The sequence below is a fragment of the Notechis scutatus genome, chromosome 2, assembly GCF_049901735.1.
Source record: "Notechis scutatus isolate UNSWTSFEM ecotype Mainland chromosome 2, rNotScu1.2, whole genome shotgun sequence".
Lineage (NCBI taxonomy): Eukaryota > Metazoa > Chordata > Lepidosauria > Squamata > Elapidae > Notechis > Notechis scutatus.
This window is the reverse complement of record NC_142010.1, coordinates 33,044,115-33,061,645: the sequence shown is the minus strand read 5'-3', so window position 1 is coordinate 33,061,645 and position 17,531 is coordinate 33,044,115. Positions and strand designations below refer to the sequence as shown.

At 40.8% G+C, this 17,531-nt stretch overlaps 1 protein-coding gene across 3 annotated transcripts in view; it reads left to right on the top strand.

Annotated features, from left to right (window-relative positions):
* Nucleotides 1-17,531, top strand: part of PRICKLE2 (prickle planar cell polarity protein 2) — a 344,732-nt gene that overhangs the window by 192,938 nt on the left and 134,263 nt on the right. Inside the window, exon 1 of one of the 3 annotated variants that reach the window (XM_026679449.2) lies at nt 333-1,164. The exons of 1 other annotated variant lie outside the window; for it this stretch is intronic. The gene's annotated coding sequence lies outside the window, so the exon portion shown is untranslated. Of the gene's footprint in view, nt 1-332; nt 1,165-1,518; nt 1,624-17,531 lie in introns of those variants that run through there. One more of the 3 variants, XM_087954551.1, reaches the window with a different exon arrangement.

The following is a 17,531-nucleotide window of genomic DNA, read 5'->3' as shown; positions in this document are numbered from 1 at the left end:
ACGTGTATATACGGTGTGTGTGTCTATACACACATATACATACATAGACACATACATATATATTCCCTCCTTCACTTGTTTCCCCCACCCCTTTCCACTGCGCGTCTGAGCGGCCAACGCAGAGGAGGAGGGGGGGGGGGAAGCGTGAAGGGCCAGCGGAGAGAAGCGGGCGTTAACCCAGACCGGGGAAAAAAAAAAAGGACAACCTGATTTGCATGTAAATATAAACCCGAGGCTCTTGGCCAGCCAATTCGCTGAACTGCCCGAACGAGCTTTTTGACTTGCTGACATCACGCGGACTCATTAGCATGCAGGCCTGCCGAGCTCTGCATCGGCGAGGGTTCTGAGCCCCGGCGCGCGCGAGCCCGCCCCGGGCCCTTTTGGGGGAGAGGCTGCTCGAGCCGTTCCGATTCGGCGAAGGAGGGAGGGGCTCCACACTGGACCCAGCCTCGCTGGCTGGGCTGGCTGGCTGGCTCGCTCGCTCGGGCGGTCACTCGCTATAATCCAAACCGGACTGCTTGGGGTCGCTGGAAGAGGCAGCCGACTTGTAAGGAAAAAGCAGGACAGGAACGGAGCGCGCGAGCGAGGGAGACAGGGAGAAAACCCCAACCCCACCAGCTCGGATCGCGGGGAAAAGCGATGCTGGGCTGTGGAGCCGAAGCGAGTGCCGAGGCGCGGGCTCCCTCGCCCCCACCGCCCCGCTGACGGCCCCCCGCTTTCAATCCACCCTATGCTTTCGGTGTGTGTGGCTGTGTGTGTGTGTGTGTGTTAAATCTGCCTGCCTGCCTCCCGAGAGGCTGCTGCTGCTTCTTTTTTTGACAAGAAGCCTGCTGCTGTTGCTCATTTCGAGAAAACCTCCCGCTAGCAAACCCGAGCCTTCTGCAAGAATACACAGAGAGAGAGAGACAGACAGAGAGAGAGAGAGAGGAACGAGATACTTTATAAGGCTGCGCTTTTTGGGGGGAGGGGGCTTTGTGAGCAAAGTCCTCCCCGAAGAAAAGTAAAGTCTGTTTGAAGAAAAAAAAAAAAAGGAGTCCTAATAACAATAGTAATTTAAAAAAAAAAGACAGAGAAAAAGGGAAGATTTCGTGGGATTGTAGAGAGAAGGAAAAAAAACAAAAACATCCTGACGTTGGGAGTTTGGAGCGACCTGAGGAAAAACAGGTAAGGGATGCTGCCGTTTCGGGAGTTCGGTTTCTGAGGTTGGGGGCGGGGGAAGCTTCGCGGTCGTAGAACAGGAGCGAGTCACGTGACCAGTCAGTTGGGCTTTACTTCTCCAGCGGACCCGCTCCTCCATTCCCGGAGCGCGGTCCGTTTTGGACGAAGGCTTCGGGAGGATTCGGAAAAAGCAGCCGCGGTCGAGGATGGCCGCTTAAATCAAGCGGGGGGAGCGAGGAGACACGGCTAGGTATCTTTCCGTCGCTCTCGTCGCCAGCTCGGGTCTTCCTTGAGCGGCAAAGCAAGAGTTTTTCGGGAGGACGAGCGGGTTTTGGATTTCTGCGAAGGGCCTGGCGGGGTGCCAAACGTGCAGAAGTTCCCCCTCAGGAGCAGCCGTCTTCCTCCCCTCGGGCCGGGCTGCTGTACTGACTGGCATTTGCCATCCTTCATCCCGGAAGGCACCAGGTGGGGGAAAAGATTCTGTTACATATTTTGTGGGTGATACTTGGGGGCGGGGTGTGGGGGTGTGTGTTCTGGTTTCATCTAATCTATTCGTTTTGGTTTCCTGAAAGATTTCCTCCTCAGAAATGTTAAGAGAGATTTTAAGAGTCCCTCATGTCGTGATTTTATATTTATACAAGCAAGCCCTGTGGCGGTTTGGTAAGGATGGGCAAACCTTTTTCCTGAAACAAGCTATGTTCAGCTATGTTCTCTGGAGTTTCGGAAGCTTAGGGAGTTGTTTCCCCCTGCCTGCCCCAGGGGTTTGTTTGTCCTGCCTTTTCTCCCAGACTCTGAAGTGTATTGGAAACCAACTCCCATGATTTGAATTACAGAAGGTGTGAAGAGGCCAATTAGCCTAGCTTGAAAAGCGCTCCTTCCTAGGACTTGTCTTGTGGTAGTGTCACTGTTTTTTGTTTTTAAACCCAGTTGTTCCTTGTTAGTGGTCTGTCTTGAACTTATTCTGCTCTTCTTTAATGATGTTTCACATTCCGCAGAGCAGTGCCTGGAGGAGAGAGAAGGGGGAATTCTCATGCCAAGAGTTAAATTGGGTGATCAGAGATAGTTGTGTAGCTTTTCCATCCGAGGGAGAAAAGTCTGTGCATGTTTCATCTGATGGTTGAAGGATGCTTTTCCATTATCTTCTTGTCATGATCCTGAGGTACCTCAAGAGCGTAATTTCCATTTGCTCCAGGTGATGTGCGAGTTGTATCAAAACTATTTTTTTCCCCTGAATGTATTCAACAACCCTGCTCATCATAAGGGACAGCACATTTTTCAAATAAATAACTATACTTAAAATACTCTTGTAGCTTTTTAATATTTCTGAGTAAGTCCCTAAGCAGGAACCTTCACAAAGGTTGATATCTTTTGTTAATCTTAAGTATCAGGAAGGTTTAAAGGCACAATCTTCCACTATCTTGCACATGAAGACTGTTTATTCTTGTGGTGGTTTTAAAATCAAGAATAGCGCTGAGGCTGTGGGGAGGGGTGGGTGGGCTCAGTCCTTGCAAAACAATTTCCGAGAAGAATTGCCAGAGCAAACATTCGGAATGGAATGTCTATGGCTGTAAAACCGTTTGGAGGAAGAGAAGTAATGCTGGGAACAATTGCAGAGTAGTAGGAAAGGCATCTGATGCTGATAGAGGCTAACAGAGAGTGGCTAAAAGCTTTTCTGCAGCTTGTCATCGTTCTAATGCAATATGGCTTCCAAACAAGAGTTTTGTGTCTGGTTCTGATTCGAGAATGCTCCTTCATCTCACCTTCTGAAGTGCCAGCATAGGTGACGGGGCACTGGGGAACTCATTGCTTTGGTGATCCGAAGTCTGCTGTGTGTGCCAGGGTAGCCCAGTGAGATACCACTGCTGTTGTGTGCAATTGTTGAACTCCCAACTTTCTTTCCTTACCCTTTAGCATGTGTGCACTTTTAAAGCTTGCGGTCTATCCCCCCCCAGCTTTCTTCCTTGGCAGCATCAGCTTTGAAAAATGTTAAGCGCCTGCATGCTAAACGTGTAGATGGACTCCAGTTATGTTTAAAACAAAACAGGAATCTGGAAGATGGAATCATTCATTCGTGGGGGAGGGCAAATGGCTCTGTTTATTTAGCAACGAAGGACTTTATTGAGTTGGAATGCTACCTTGCTGATTCGGAAAGTAGGATTAAAAAATATGCCCCTACCCTCGCCAGGATTGCAAGCCTTTCAGAGCACGCTCATGCTAGACAAATTGATGTGGAAATAAGGTTTATCCACAGGTCCATTACTCCCTAAGTTTCCTTCCTCTCCCCCCCCCAAAAAAAAAAATTTCTGCTTCCCTGCTAAAAAAAGTGGACTTAAATGCTAGCATCTGCTCAGGGCACATGGTGGTGTGGTTTGCATTGCTGGTAGATATATGACAGCTCCTGCTAAGTTGCTTGAGTTTGCGTTTTTTTCAGCCCTCCCATATGAACATTTTTAACAGTGCCTGCCTTGGAAAGCCCAGCCTTCGGAACCTTTGGGACAAACCTGGCATAAGATTATGAGAACAGTTAAAAGGATACAGAATCACGGTCTGATAGATAAATTAGACCGGGAGGCTGGCAAATAGATATTATTCTCCAGTGCGTAGGCTACAGTTCCCATTTGTGCTAAAGAGCTATGCTAACTTCACACCCAACTTCATTGGTGGGAACGCTTCGTAAGTTTGCAACGTTTAAAGCATCTCGTTTAAAGTGTGTCCTTTTGAAACTTGGAGAGCAGGCTGAACTATCTCCCAACCACATCTGTCATGTCGCTCTGCTTTCACCGTCGCCACCATTTGCCAAAGTTACCCTAGCATGTAGGCACAAGAAACAAAAATACAGGGTTGGGTTGGAGAGCATCATTAAGATGCCTTTTGTTCTACGAGATGCGCCGTGGTTGTAGTGGCAACAGGCTCTGTTATGACACTGCTTTTGAAGCTGTCTGGCAGAGAACTGCTAAGTAGGACATTCCTTCCTGTTCCCAGCTGTGAACCCAATCAGACTCTCATTTCCCAACAGCAATAGTGCTTTCCAGCCTGCCCCCCTCTCTCCTGCCCCCCCCACAAAATTATAACTGCAGAGGATACTGCTTTCAAATCTTGCTATCTCTGACTCAAGACCAAATGTAAAGGAGTTTAACTAGACATTTTCTGGCTTTCACATATGATTTGGAGAAAAGCTTTCAATGCTACAGCCAAGGTCTTATTGTTTCCTTGGTCCCTGGACAATAGGCTCTACTGTAAAAAATGTGAGAGAATTAAAGCGAGATAACCACAAAGATTATTAGGGAATGCAACAAAAAAAGAAAGCACTAAGGAATCATGTCTAATGAGAAGTCCAACTGAGGTCCATTGTATGAAAAAGAACTCCACATTTTGTTCCGATCATTTTGGCCCATGAGGTCAAAATCCATTTGTTTATTTAATAATAAATATCTTAGATAAAAGTCATGGAATATAGCAGAGATAACCTGTGTTTCAGACATTTTGAATTTCAGCTTCTCTAGATTCCAGTAAGTAATTCCATTGGCCAAGGATCATGGGTATTATGGGTATTACTAAATGGGGATTGCAGCTTACTTATGTTTGGCATGTAGCAATGCCTATACATGTAAGATCAAGATGTCCTTGAATTCTGAACAGTATTTTTGGCAACAATATGGAAGTGGCTTTCAATTGTCCATATATGACAGCAGGTAAATTTCGTTACAAACTGTATTTTCTCAGAAGGAAGATCTCTGTTTGTTTCTGAAAAGTCTGGAAAATGAAAGAGGTCTCTTCAGTTAACCAAGAATACAATATTGGAAGTAAATATTTTTTTCCTCTTCAGTCTCTCTTTATTGGGGTTCATATTAAACTCCAGGTCATCTGGCATTTCAGTTAATATGGCTTAAAATAATTTATTGGCCCTGAACTATAGCCAAAACAGAGACATTTGACAGGATTTCAGCAGCTAGTGTTAATTGGTTTTGGGAAAGTCACGTCAGTAAGAGACAGGTTGAAATCTTGTAGGAAGATAATTGGATGGTGTTGGACCACTCATGTTTCCTTAGGATGAGCTACTTCTTATGATAGTAAAATGGGCAAATCTAGGATTATTGCCTTCTGAAGGTCATTTATTTAAGTTACCTCTACTATCTTAACTAGTATTCATACAGCCAAGAATTTAGCAGTAGAAGAGGCAGAATAAAAATTATAACAGAGAGAAAAGCCAAATTGCAAATGATAGCAGCAGCCAAAGACAATGTAAGTCAGAACACTTTTTAATGTATTTTTAAGCAGTGAATAATTGTTGCAACCTATTGCCCAGGCTAGGTTGAAAAGGTTGAAAACCTAGCCTGGGCAATAATTTTAAAAATGTCAGATCTCTCATTTCCCTTCACTGTATATCACCATGGCCTAGGCAATCAGCTATAGAATTGGGCCTCTGATCTTTGCAATTAGGTGAGCAAATTTTTCTTTCATGAAACAGAGGTGTACATAAACGATTGCAGTGCTTCTGATAAATGCTGTGAGATGAGCTGGCCCCTAAAATATGCAACCCTTTTCTTCAAACTGTTTCTTAGTCTCTTTCTACTCTCTCATCACTATTTGCAAATCTATTTGAAGCTGACCTTATTTGCCAGCAAACCTTTTGGGGCAATGCACAATTTCTGAAAGCAACTTGCAGGTGTCATCTGGCTTGCTTTCTCACAAAACAACAATTATGGGGAGTGCAGTTTTTAGCAATAAACTGATTAGATAGTTCTGGCTTTGCTCCTTTAATCTGCCAGATTTGATTACCTTGTTCTGCAGCACATATGCGCGCGCGCACCCACCCACACATACACACCACACACAACTCCTCCAAATTTGATTACCTTTTTCTGCACGCACACACACAAACACATTTATACGCTAACATACATAAGTGTGTGTGTGTGTTTGTGTCTAAAATAAAGAGAATAATTATAAAGGAATTAGAACGTAGCAAGAAGAGTATAGCATGATCCATCTATAATCAATATATCCACTAAAATAGATTTTCTAAAAGTTGGTCATTTAACAGTGAAATAATCTTAAGTATGTATAAACTACTTTTTATTCTATGAGATACTACTTTACTATTGCCAGTTGCCATATAATTTCAGACCAGCTTTTAATTGTGTATCAGTTTTTCTTTCCAAGCATAAGTTATAATGCTCTCTTTCAACCCAACCCACCTCACCAGATTGTTGTTGTGAAGAAAATAGGAGGGGGGGGAGGTGTGTTGGATATGTTCACTGCCTTGAGTTATTTGTAAAAAATAATAAAGACAGGAAACAAATAATAAACAAACAAACAAATAAATAATGTCTAATAGATTTTTGTTTGGACCTTCAAACAATGATAAAGAGAGTTCCATGTGCATAATGATTACATTTGGAATAATTACACTCCATTCCTGAGAAGTTATTTTCCAAAAAATTTGAATAGATGAACATTGCCACCAAAGATGATAGTGAATTTCTTCTTGTATACAGTTTGTTCACCAGCATTTCTTAAGTTACTGTATCTGATTAAGCATAATAGAGGTTAAATGACATCTGTGTGCAACCTTTAATTATTTTCTCTTTGGCTGAAACTGATTTTGTAGGTTTAGCATGCCAGATTAAAACCCATTTAGCTCTCCCAGCGTGGGAATGTAAATCTTTTTCTGAGATTGCTGTTGACTCCCTTGATAGTATATTTGCAGTCATGTAAAAAAAAAGTCAGTACATCCTCTTGGAGTTCTATGATTTTATGTATCAGAACATAGTAAAAATCATCCAGTCCTCACAATTCTTAAAAGCAGGTAAAGACAATGCATGATATAAACACATGGTATGCACCATGTCATCATTTATTTTGCAAAAAGAAAGCTAAAATGGAGAAGCTATGAAAAACTAAGTACACCTGATGATCCAGTAGCTTGTAGACCCATCTTTAGCAGCAATAACTTGAAGTAATAGTTTTCTGTATGGCTTTATTAGTGTCTCACATGGTTGTGGAATCACGTGAAAAAGTAAGAGAACCCTTTACCATGCTTAGTTTTCTCCATTTTGGCTTTCTTTTTTTCTAAAATAAATAACAATATGGTATAATATATCATGTGTTATTGTTCATCTGTGGTTGTATTTACCTCCTTTTAAGAATTGCTAAGGACCAGATGATTTTTACTATGTCCCGACATGTAAAACCATAGAACTCAAAGAGGGTTCACTTTACTTTTTCCCATGACTTTACGTGTGGACCCAGGGGTGGGATACAGCCGGTTGGGGCAAACCAAATGTTAAATTTACATCTGGTTCGCCAAACCGGTAGTTGAACCGACCGGCTGGCCCCTCCCAGGAGTTTCCACGTGGCCCATTCTGGATGCAGGTAAGTGCAGGATCCGCATGGAGGCTCTGGGAGGGTGAAAAATGGCCCTTTCCAGAAGTCCGGAAATGTGCCTGTTTTCAGCTTCTGGATGGCTTCTGGAGCCTGGGGGAGGCCGTTTTTGCCCTCCCAGAGGCCCAAGGGAAACCTCCAGACTCTGGGGAAGGCAAAAAATGGCCCTCCCAGAAGTTCCGGTAGGCCATGGCCACGCCCAACCAGCAACCAGGCAGAGAACCGGTTGTTGAGATATTTGGATCCCACCCCAGTGTGGACCATATCAACTCAGCTATAGTAAAGATCAACCTTTCATAGTTAAGTTGCAAGTCAATCAGTATCCATTGTTCAATTTCTGTTGAAGACCTACATAGTCGCTTGGCTGAAATGGACAACCATAGAAATAAAATAAAATAATAGAAGTAAAGGAATTCCGTTTTCAATGTTGCAGTGAAATGAATCGGCTGTAAAACATTTTGCTTGGTGTTAACTAAAAGACTACTGAAATGCGCCCATGTTGTAGGTTTACCATTGTTGTACAATTCTTGGAATTACTTCAGCTTACTTTTCCCCAGTCCTTAAACTGAGCATACTGTATTTATTTGCATAAAACGACAAAGCCTAAAATGTGAATGGGAACAGACATTTCAAGAGTCTGCTATTTCTATATGTAATTGTAGTTTATTGGGATCATCTTGGGAAAAGATTATGTTTGCATGTCCTAATGTGTGCATGTGATGCAAAATGTCCCAAGTATGTCCTTGGCAGAAGGATGTCATGGCACTATGCAGACATCATGTTGACACTGTTGTAGTTTTTTTGAGGATGTCTCTAAGATCCTGCCATTTGGGTCTAAATAGTAGTTTAACTTGAATTCTAATTCTTATTCTAATTTGGGTCAAATTTTTGCCTGCATGGCTGAATACTTTCAAGAAATGTTCCTACCCTTTTAAATTTATGTTTCAAGTTTTTTTAAAGCATTATCGTTATTGCATCTCCAACGAAATGCTGTTCAGACAGCCCTTTTCTATATAAACATCATGGAGTCCAATAAATTTCAAATATTTTTGTTTTATAAATCATAATTACCACTCTAGCTGTAAAACTTAAGATATTCTTCTATTGTCGAGACAATATAGGGACCTCTAATTTATTATCCCATGCATTTCTTAACATCAGCTTTTCAAACTGATTTATTGATATCTATAAAAACGAATAGTAGGTTTTTTAAGTTTTAAGGTTGTTCTAGTTAATATCTCAGGGATGTCAGAAGCTGAAAATGCTGCTCATCCAAACAATATTGTTAACAAACGTAGTATTTGTAAATGCATCCATTTTATTACATCCAAACAGTATTGTTAACAAATGCATTTGTAAATGTAATCATTTTATTACATCTGTTAGATCAGTGGTCCCCAACCTTTTTTGTACCAGGGACCAGTTTCAAGCACAAACACTTTTTCAAGGACCGGGCGGGGGAGAATCCGAGTTTGGTTGTTTGCTTGCAGACGTTTCATTACCTGACTAGGTAACATCTGATGTTGTTACCTAGTCGGGTAATAAAACGTGTGCCAGCAAACCACCAAGTTCAGGGAGCGCCTCGGCCCTGCCTCCCTCAGCCCCATCCCTCAGGTGTCTCCCTCCCTCCCTCAGGTGTCTCCCTCCCTCCCTCAGGTGTCTGCCTCGTTCCTCTCTCAGTCGCTCTCTCGCTGCTCCACCAGCCCAGGAAGAAACTGCTTCAAAGAAGCCGGGTGGCTTTTCCTGTCGCGCAGCTCCTCCGAGCGCCCGTTTACCCCACCCCGCCCGCCCGCGCGCACTTCAATCCACAGTGCTCCGTTCTGCCTGCCTGTCTGCCTTCTTCGTTTCGGAGCAGGTTCGGCTGATAAAAAGAGGCGAATAGTTATTATTCTCACCAGAAACGAAGAAGGCAGGCAGGCAGGCAGAACGGAGCACTGTGGATTGAAGCGCGCGCGGGCGGGCGGGGTGGGGGTGAACGGGCGCTTCGGAGGAGCTGCGGCGACAGGAAAAGCCACCTCCCCCGCTTCTTTGAAGCAGTTTCTTCCTGGGCTGGTGGAGCAGCGAGAGAGCGACTGAGAGAGGAACGAGGCAGGAGGAAACCGAAGCCGCTGAGCCAGAGAGCAGGACAGGCTTTGGTTGCTTCCTCCCTCCCCTTCTTTCATTTGTGTCCTTGATCCCCGATCCCAGCAGCATTCACCGAAGACGAAGAAAGCCGCCATTTTTTTATTTTATTTTTCTTTGCGGCCCGTTACAGAGTGCTCCACGGACCGGGACCGGTCCGCGGCCCGGTGGTTGAGGACCCCTGTGTTAGATGATAACATTTTTATTTCTGACTAATCTTTTAAGACTTTGCTTAGTCAGCAGTTTGCTTTTCCATGGGTTATCCAACAAAACAAAAACAAGATATTTAACTGGAACAAAAGGGAGTTTTCTTAATCCCTATGAGTTTTGAAGTATTATGTCCAAAAAAGATTCTGTAGAGTTGTTTGCTTTAAACAATCCAATCGTTAATAAGGGAAAATTGTTTGTAGAATAAATATTCAGCAAGTGGAAAATTTTGTCCAGTCTACAAATCAGATCCTTTTGAGCTTCTACTGGTAAGATTCCAGATTTCAGACTTTGGGGGGGGGGGGTAAGTTTTTCTTTTTTAAAAAAATCATTAAATGAAGATGGAGATTTCACATTGGTTTAATTGTATTAAAAGATACAGCTGATTTTTTTTGGTGAGGGGAGTGGGTATTATGTCAGTTGAGGCTGAAAGTATTAGATAAATATTCCAATCACAAATACTAGCTGGACTGAGTTGGAAAAAAAGATGAAGTGGACCTCATTTTTGTTAACATGCTTGAAATGGTTGAATGGCCAAATATGTTAAAAGAATCCTTGTCTCTTATACTTAAGGAGCCTTTAGACTTAATCAAATCAGTGTAAAGGCATTTGTATCCAAAGAGCTGGCTCAGAGATCACCCAACACTTATTGCTTATATCATTAAATGCATTTCTTCAACTTCAGCTGATTATTGTAAGTAGTGTCAAAGCTCTTTATCTCCCGTGCAGCTGTGATTTACTGCCACCTAAGCAAATAAGGTCCCAATAAACATCATACCTCTCCTTATTCCTAATGAAATATTTAAGCATATTCCCCAATGAATGAAAATTGAAATCTTTCTGATCTGAACTTTCTTGATCAGATCAAAAGAGGTCCAGTTTCTTTGCTCATAAGCTCAAAATGTTAAAACTGTAATTGCCACTGTTAATAATCATCACTAAACTTGTAATATCATTCCCAATCAATAGCATATATGTATAAAAATGAATACTATAAAAATAAATACATATGAAATACAGGTACAGACTAAATGACCTACTTACAGATGCTAGATAAATCAGCAATAATCATTTGGCTGCTTTATTTGGCCAGCACACAGAGCCTAGATAACCTGTCAGGAATAACAGATTGCTTATCTGAGTTTTTTTTTTAATGAAAATCCTCTGAAAGTCCAGAAAATAAGATAAATATGGCAACAGGTATCTCTCTATAAAAAATGTAGTGGTCTGGACAATCATATCTCCTGGATAGTTTAATTGGTTTTCCTGCACAACTGCAGAGGGTTAGCCCAGATAAGAGTTTTTGAACTTTTTCAGGCTGTCTTTTTAAAATAATTTTTAAAAAAACCCTTGACTGAGAGACCTTCCAACTCTAGAATTCAACATTTATGTGATTCACTATGAGAGAACAGGGCCAACTGTTTCAGCAGCTCCAGAGCCTCAAGGAAAAATGCATTCATTAAAAGGCAAATTATTAAATCTGCCATCTAAGGAAACAGATGGCAGGACGTCAAAGATCCTCAGGAAAATGCTTTCCAGTTGGGCAGAAATAAATCAGTATGGCAACAGGATAATTCAAGGCAGAGTTACAGGTTCCTATATTTTAAATTTTGGTTTTGTTTTTTTACTTAATGCATTTCTGATTCTTTACAGCCAAATAGTCTAGCACTGTTGCTGTTCATGGAAGTTTTGGGGCAAGACAATTTGACATAAGTTTCTCTGGAATGGCCTTCATCCAATTCAACTGGAAATTATCAATAAATATCAGAGGAGCCAGCCCAGGCACAGGATATTTAACCTTAACCAGAAGTAAGGAATGGCCATCCAAATTCTTCCTTCAGTGCTGAAGAATTCAATGTCAAAGCAAAAAGCTGTACTGGAAAGATATCTGAAACATTAAAATGCAATGCACTCTACATGGAGCTGCCCTTGAAAAAGTATCCAGAAGCTTCAATTGGTTCAAAGTGCAGCAGCCCACACGGTTTTGTGTAAGTCTAAATTTGCACACCTGTTTTGCTGGAGCTGCATTGTTTGGTGATTTCCTTCCAGGTCCAATTCAAGGTGCTAGTTGTCACCTTTAAATCTCTACATGGCTTGGGACTAGGTTATTTACAGGACAGTTTTTTTCCCCCAGTTACATCTACCTGACCCAGAGAGGCAGGATATGTTACGGGTTCCCTCTCTTAAGGAGGGTCATTTAGTGGGACCAAGAAGAAGAAACTTCTCTGTGGTGGCTCCCTCCCTGAGGAACATCTTCCTTGTGAAGATAAGATTGGCCCCACCTTGATATTCTTTTGAAGACAAGATTTTGCTAATGGCCTTGTGGACCCCAGGATAGTATGAAGTCCATCAAATGGTTAGTTTGATTTTTGTTGCCAGGAGAGGGCAAGTTTATTGCATTTGTATTTAGGGTTTTATTTCTGTAAGCCAGCTGGAGTCACGGTGAGTGAGTTGGACAGCCCTATGCATTTTATAGATAAAAACAAAGCAAGAAAATATTATACTCTCTCACTCAAACCCCTAGTCCATTTGTAGCCTTATTTGGATTTTGCAAAGAAGTTGAGGTAACAATCTTTCCATAAACAATTTCATGGTGGAAAATTGCCTTACTTCAAGTAGAGATAAACACTAATTTGTTATTGGGTTCCATTAACATTTTCCCCCCAAGCTCCTGATCTTGAGATTCTGAGAAGAGAAAATCTCCCTGTAGGATGTCACTTTTCTAAGGCCCAAAGTCTATGATTGTAAGATTTTCAAAAGTTGCAATGTTTAGCATATTATCCTCATTTGGAGACAAAAAAAAATACTTCAGAAGCAATAATTTAACAATTTGGCAGGTACATAATGTTTTTGTGCTACCTTTTCTGTATCATACCAAAGTTTTACTTCTTAAAAAAGAGATTTAAAAAAAATGAAGCTCTTTCTAAGTAGTTCAGTGGTGCAGAAAGTCTGCAAGACAGCAATAAAATACAATGCGTGCATGAAAAATAGAACTGAAAAATCTGTCATATAAACCATAAAAAAGGTACAAGCAGAAGATATGTTTTCACAGTCAGCTATAAAAAAACATTCTAAACAATATTAAAAGAACTGAAGAGCAGATGATTATTTATTCCATCACCATCTTTATCATACTTCACAATCATTTAGCTGGACAGCTGGACACAATTCTTCATTTTTATTTTCCAAACATATTTCTGGGGTTTATGACCTCACATTTTTTGGGGGGAGTTGATAAATACAATAATTTATAACAATAATAAAAACATGGTCTAGAGATTAAGACCATGATTTAATTCATGCCAACTTTCCATTTATATAAATAAAAAACAACACAAGAAGCTTTAAAAAGAATAAAGTCAGTTAGCCAATAATAGGGCCGAGGACCCTGAGGGTCAACAAGAGGTACGTTGAACCCCTGTGTACCCCATTAGTTCTGTGTGGTTTAGACATTAAATCCAGTTACTGCCAACCTAGTAATAAGGAACATTTTATTGGCAATGAACATAGTTTGCAATACATGTAGCAGATTAAGCCAATCCCCACTGTCTCCAGATAGGGCTGAGAAAAATTCCTGTCTGTAGCCTGGGAAGGCCGCTACCATTGAGAACAGATAAGTACTCAGCCAGATGGACGAATGGCCTGGTTTAACATAAGCCAGTGTCTAGTGTTTTAGCATCCCACTCAGCAGTTTATTTCCTGTGACTTGCAAGTCACAGGAACATACCCCAGTTGGAATAGTCATTGGCTCACAGTTTGCTTATTCAAAGGTCTTCATGAGAATCTTAACTGAGTTTTCTGGATTTAATATAGCTCTTGGACAGCGTTTCACATCTGATGCAGAACAGTTATGAGTTTCTGTATTTCATTTCCATGACAGACCAATGAGGAAGGCCAATCAAGAATTTACAGTTTACATTATATAGATAATGCATTCTGAGATTTAAGTGCAGTTCTTTATTTCCAGATGTGCAGGACTTCAGTTCCTGTAATCCCCTAGCCGGTATGTACAAATATTAAAAAACAGGCACTTTTGGCTGGCAAGGCGCGTACTCTTAAAAAAAAAAATGACAGAAAAGAATAAACAAAGAAGAATGTTGGAGGGAGGGAAGTATTTAAAAAAAATTACATGAATCTTTATTCGCCGTTATGGAATAGATTTTCAGAAGCAGATCTGCCTGTATTGAGATTAAAAACAGGCCTCCTATTGCATTTACCTTTTCTGAGTCTTTAACCTTTGCCTTCATTTTAAACAAGCACATTTCGAACAAAGAATAATTATTATAATAATCTTTATAAATCTGTCAAGAGGCCAAGGGCTGTTGCTCCAATTTTGGAACAACTGGACAACCTCATTTCCATAAGTATTATAACTATAGGAAACACTCCCCCGCCCCGAAAACTGGGACTTACTTCAATGCATCTCCTTTCTTTCAAGTTTCTGTATTTCTAATATGAAATATTGTATAGGTGGTCCTTGACATACCACCACAATTGGACCAGAATTTCTGTTGCTAAATGAGGCTATTGTTGAATGAGTTGCGCCTGGTTTTTCGATTTTTTTAACCATGGTTGTTAAGCAAATCATTGCATTTGTTAAGTGAAACATGAGGTTGTTAAGGGAATCCGGCTCCTCCTATTGACTTCACTTATCGGAAGCCAGCTGAGAAATTGCAATTGGTGATCACATGATCCCAGGATGCTGCAACCATCATAAACACATGCTGGTTGCTAAGTGCCTGAATTTTGATCACATGACCATGGAGATGCTGCGGCAGTCGTAAATGTGAGGACTGCTCATAAGTCATTTGTTTCAGAGCTGTTGTAACTTCAAACAGTCGCCAAACAAATGGTTGTAAGCCGAGGACTATCACAGAGAGATGGGCAGCAAATTAATTTAATAAATAAATAAAATATGCTTGCCAGAACTTGCATTACAATATGAATCCATTTTGCATTTATGTGTAATCTATTGATTTTTTTTTACTCTTCTGTTAGTTCTGAGGTTAGATGATGATGGATTAGTACATACATGTTTGTTATTGTGGTTTACAAACTGTATAAACCATTACCATGAAAAAGCATATTGGGCTGCAAAAGACATAGCAATAGCACTTAGACTTACGCACCGCTTCGTAGTGCTTTACAGCCCTCTCTAAGCAGTTTATAGAGTCAGCTGTTCCGATCCAGCTCCCCAAAAATGACAAACCCTCTGACGCGAACTCAAAAGATTCCTTTATTAGGAATGCCGGCAGCCCCAGCAAAAAGTTTCTCCTGCAGGCTAACAAATCCGTCCAGCCGGAAGACAAATAGTTGTGTGCCACACCTATTCATCTCCGCCCCCTGCCTTTTATCCCCAGAGCCAGGGTGGGGCCTCATTAGCAACGGTGGGTGCAGGATCAGCCCACGGCTTTCCACTGCTTTCCTCTGCCTTCTTTGCAGCCATGTGTCAGGCACTGGACCCAGCTGTTCCTCTTCTTCTTCTTCTTCATCAACCACCTCCAGATCTGGGGGCAGTTGACTCTCCATATGAGGGCTGGCGGATGGTCCATGCTCTGCCCCTCTCCTGATGCCTTTCATTCATATCAATCCCATATCAATCCCTAAAGGAACGACTTTGTGCGTACTGTTTTGTGGCTACCGCGTGATACTTGGCCTCGGTCTAGCATGGTAATCCTTTCAAGTAAACACAGGTTCATTAGAGTCCTATTCTCCTACCTGGTTCTGCTGTGGATCTTTTATCGTGTCTATTGTGTGCAGAATTACATTTTCTTTATGCAGGTGACAATTTTCATGCAACCTTGGCAGCTTTTCTGGATGTAACATCTTCAAGGGCAGGTTTGTCTGTACAACCCAACTAATGAATTTTTAATGAATCTTCACAAGTTGTCTAACCCAAGTAGAGTGGTGACATGAAATATGATTTTTTCCCCAGTGATAATCAGTTTCTCTGGCTTTTTTAAAATACGTTTTGGGTAAGGACACTGTTACATATGTTTATGATTATTATGATTCATTTGTTTCTGAAATTTGGTGTCTTGAACTATCACTGTTTTCCAAAATGAAAACTGAAGGCATGGTACAAAAGACGGAACTTTCTCATTTGTAAGATAAATCAAATTACCTAGGATTGCCTTGGAGGGAAAAATAACAAAAAATACAATTGGAACAGCATTTGTCTCTGTACTTTCTTATTTCAATTTTTGGATCTGCAGCTCCCAAAATTGTCATTATGACCAGAATAGAAGCTAGATTTGATTTGATCTCATATTAAAGTTAAATGTACAGAAGTTATGATGATGGATATTTAATGGGGTGTTTAACAAGTTTCCCCTCTTTGCCATTAAATATTTCATGTTGTCAATAATTTTTGAGGTCATTTACAAGGCTTTTAAAGTGTGCATTCCATAGAGCTTTAATTTTCTAGATAGCTTAGGTCAGATTTTTATCTCTAAGCAGGGTGGATAAAAATCGATGATTTTAAAAAAATGGATTTTTATTTAAATCGGAGGTTTTTTTTTATTTTTATCAAATTTATTTTAATAAAATGCTTTTGGAGTAAAAAAATCTGTCTAAAATACTTTTCTATTTAAGATACATTAATAATTTAGTTTATTCAGCATGAAATGGAGCTTACTTCTGTAGCATGAGGCTATATAGTCTGCAATATTGAGATTATTGATGAGTCAACAGTAAGTCAGAGGAGGAGCTGCTGCGGGACAGAGATGATAGTTGCTCTTTAAAAATTATGATTTAAATCGAGTTGATTTAAATCAAATCCAGCCTATCTCTAAGTTAGGAATTCAAACATGAGGTGCTACTCAAAAGAAGGCACTTTTCTCTTGCTATCACCTACAGAATGCTTACAGAAAACAAAATACAAAAAATAAATTCCTCTTCTCAGTAGATGATATATGAGAAGCACACAGCCTGGCCCAGACCTATTAATTTTTAGAAAGCCAAGTCCTCAATCATGGTAAATGCTACAGCTGTTAAAGCATCTAAATTTATAATTACTTAGATTTTTTTTAAATCAATATTTTGCCTTCAAGGCAGGAAAACAGCTGGTGCACTTGCTGCATTCTCACCTTAGGAACCACCCATGCATAAATGCTATGAAACAATATTTGGTTTTTTTTGGGGGGGGTGGGGTCAGTTGGAACCAAAGTAAGTTAGAGGAAAAAGCTGGGAACATATCCTTAATCAGGAGATGAATGATAATGATGACCCAACCCCAAAAAGCTTTTGTTTTATAACAAGAGAACTTGTTTGCATAGCACAGCAGTTATGCTCTTTTCTAGTCATTCAGTCATTTCTATCTATCATTAGTGTATGATCCAGATGAGTGAGGATCTTTCTCTATTAGTATGTAAACAGTAATATCTTTCTTTTCTGCCCTGTCCCATAATATTGCTTTTATCTTCTCCCCAAACCAGGAGTGAGGCAATCTTAGGATGACTGTAGCTGTATTGAGGTTAAACCTCGTAAACCAATAGTGTTGGACAATTTCTTCCAGGCACATTCCGAGATGGAATTAGAGACCAGCTGAAGATGAAATGGTCCATAGAAGGAGACGCACTGGAAAGAGCCTAGAGAGTTGAAAGGGATGTTCTGCAGCCAGATGCATTCTATAGTTCAGGGGTGTTCAAACTCCATTTCAT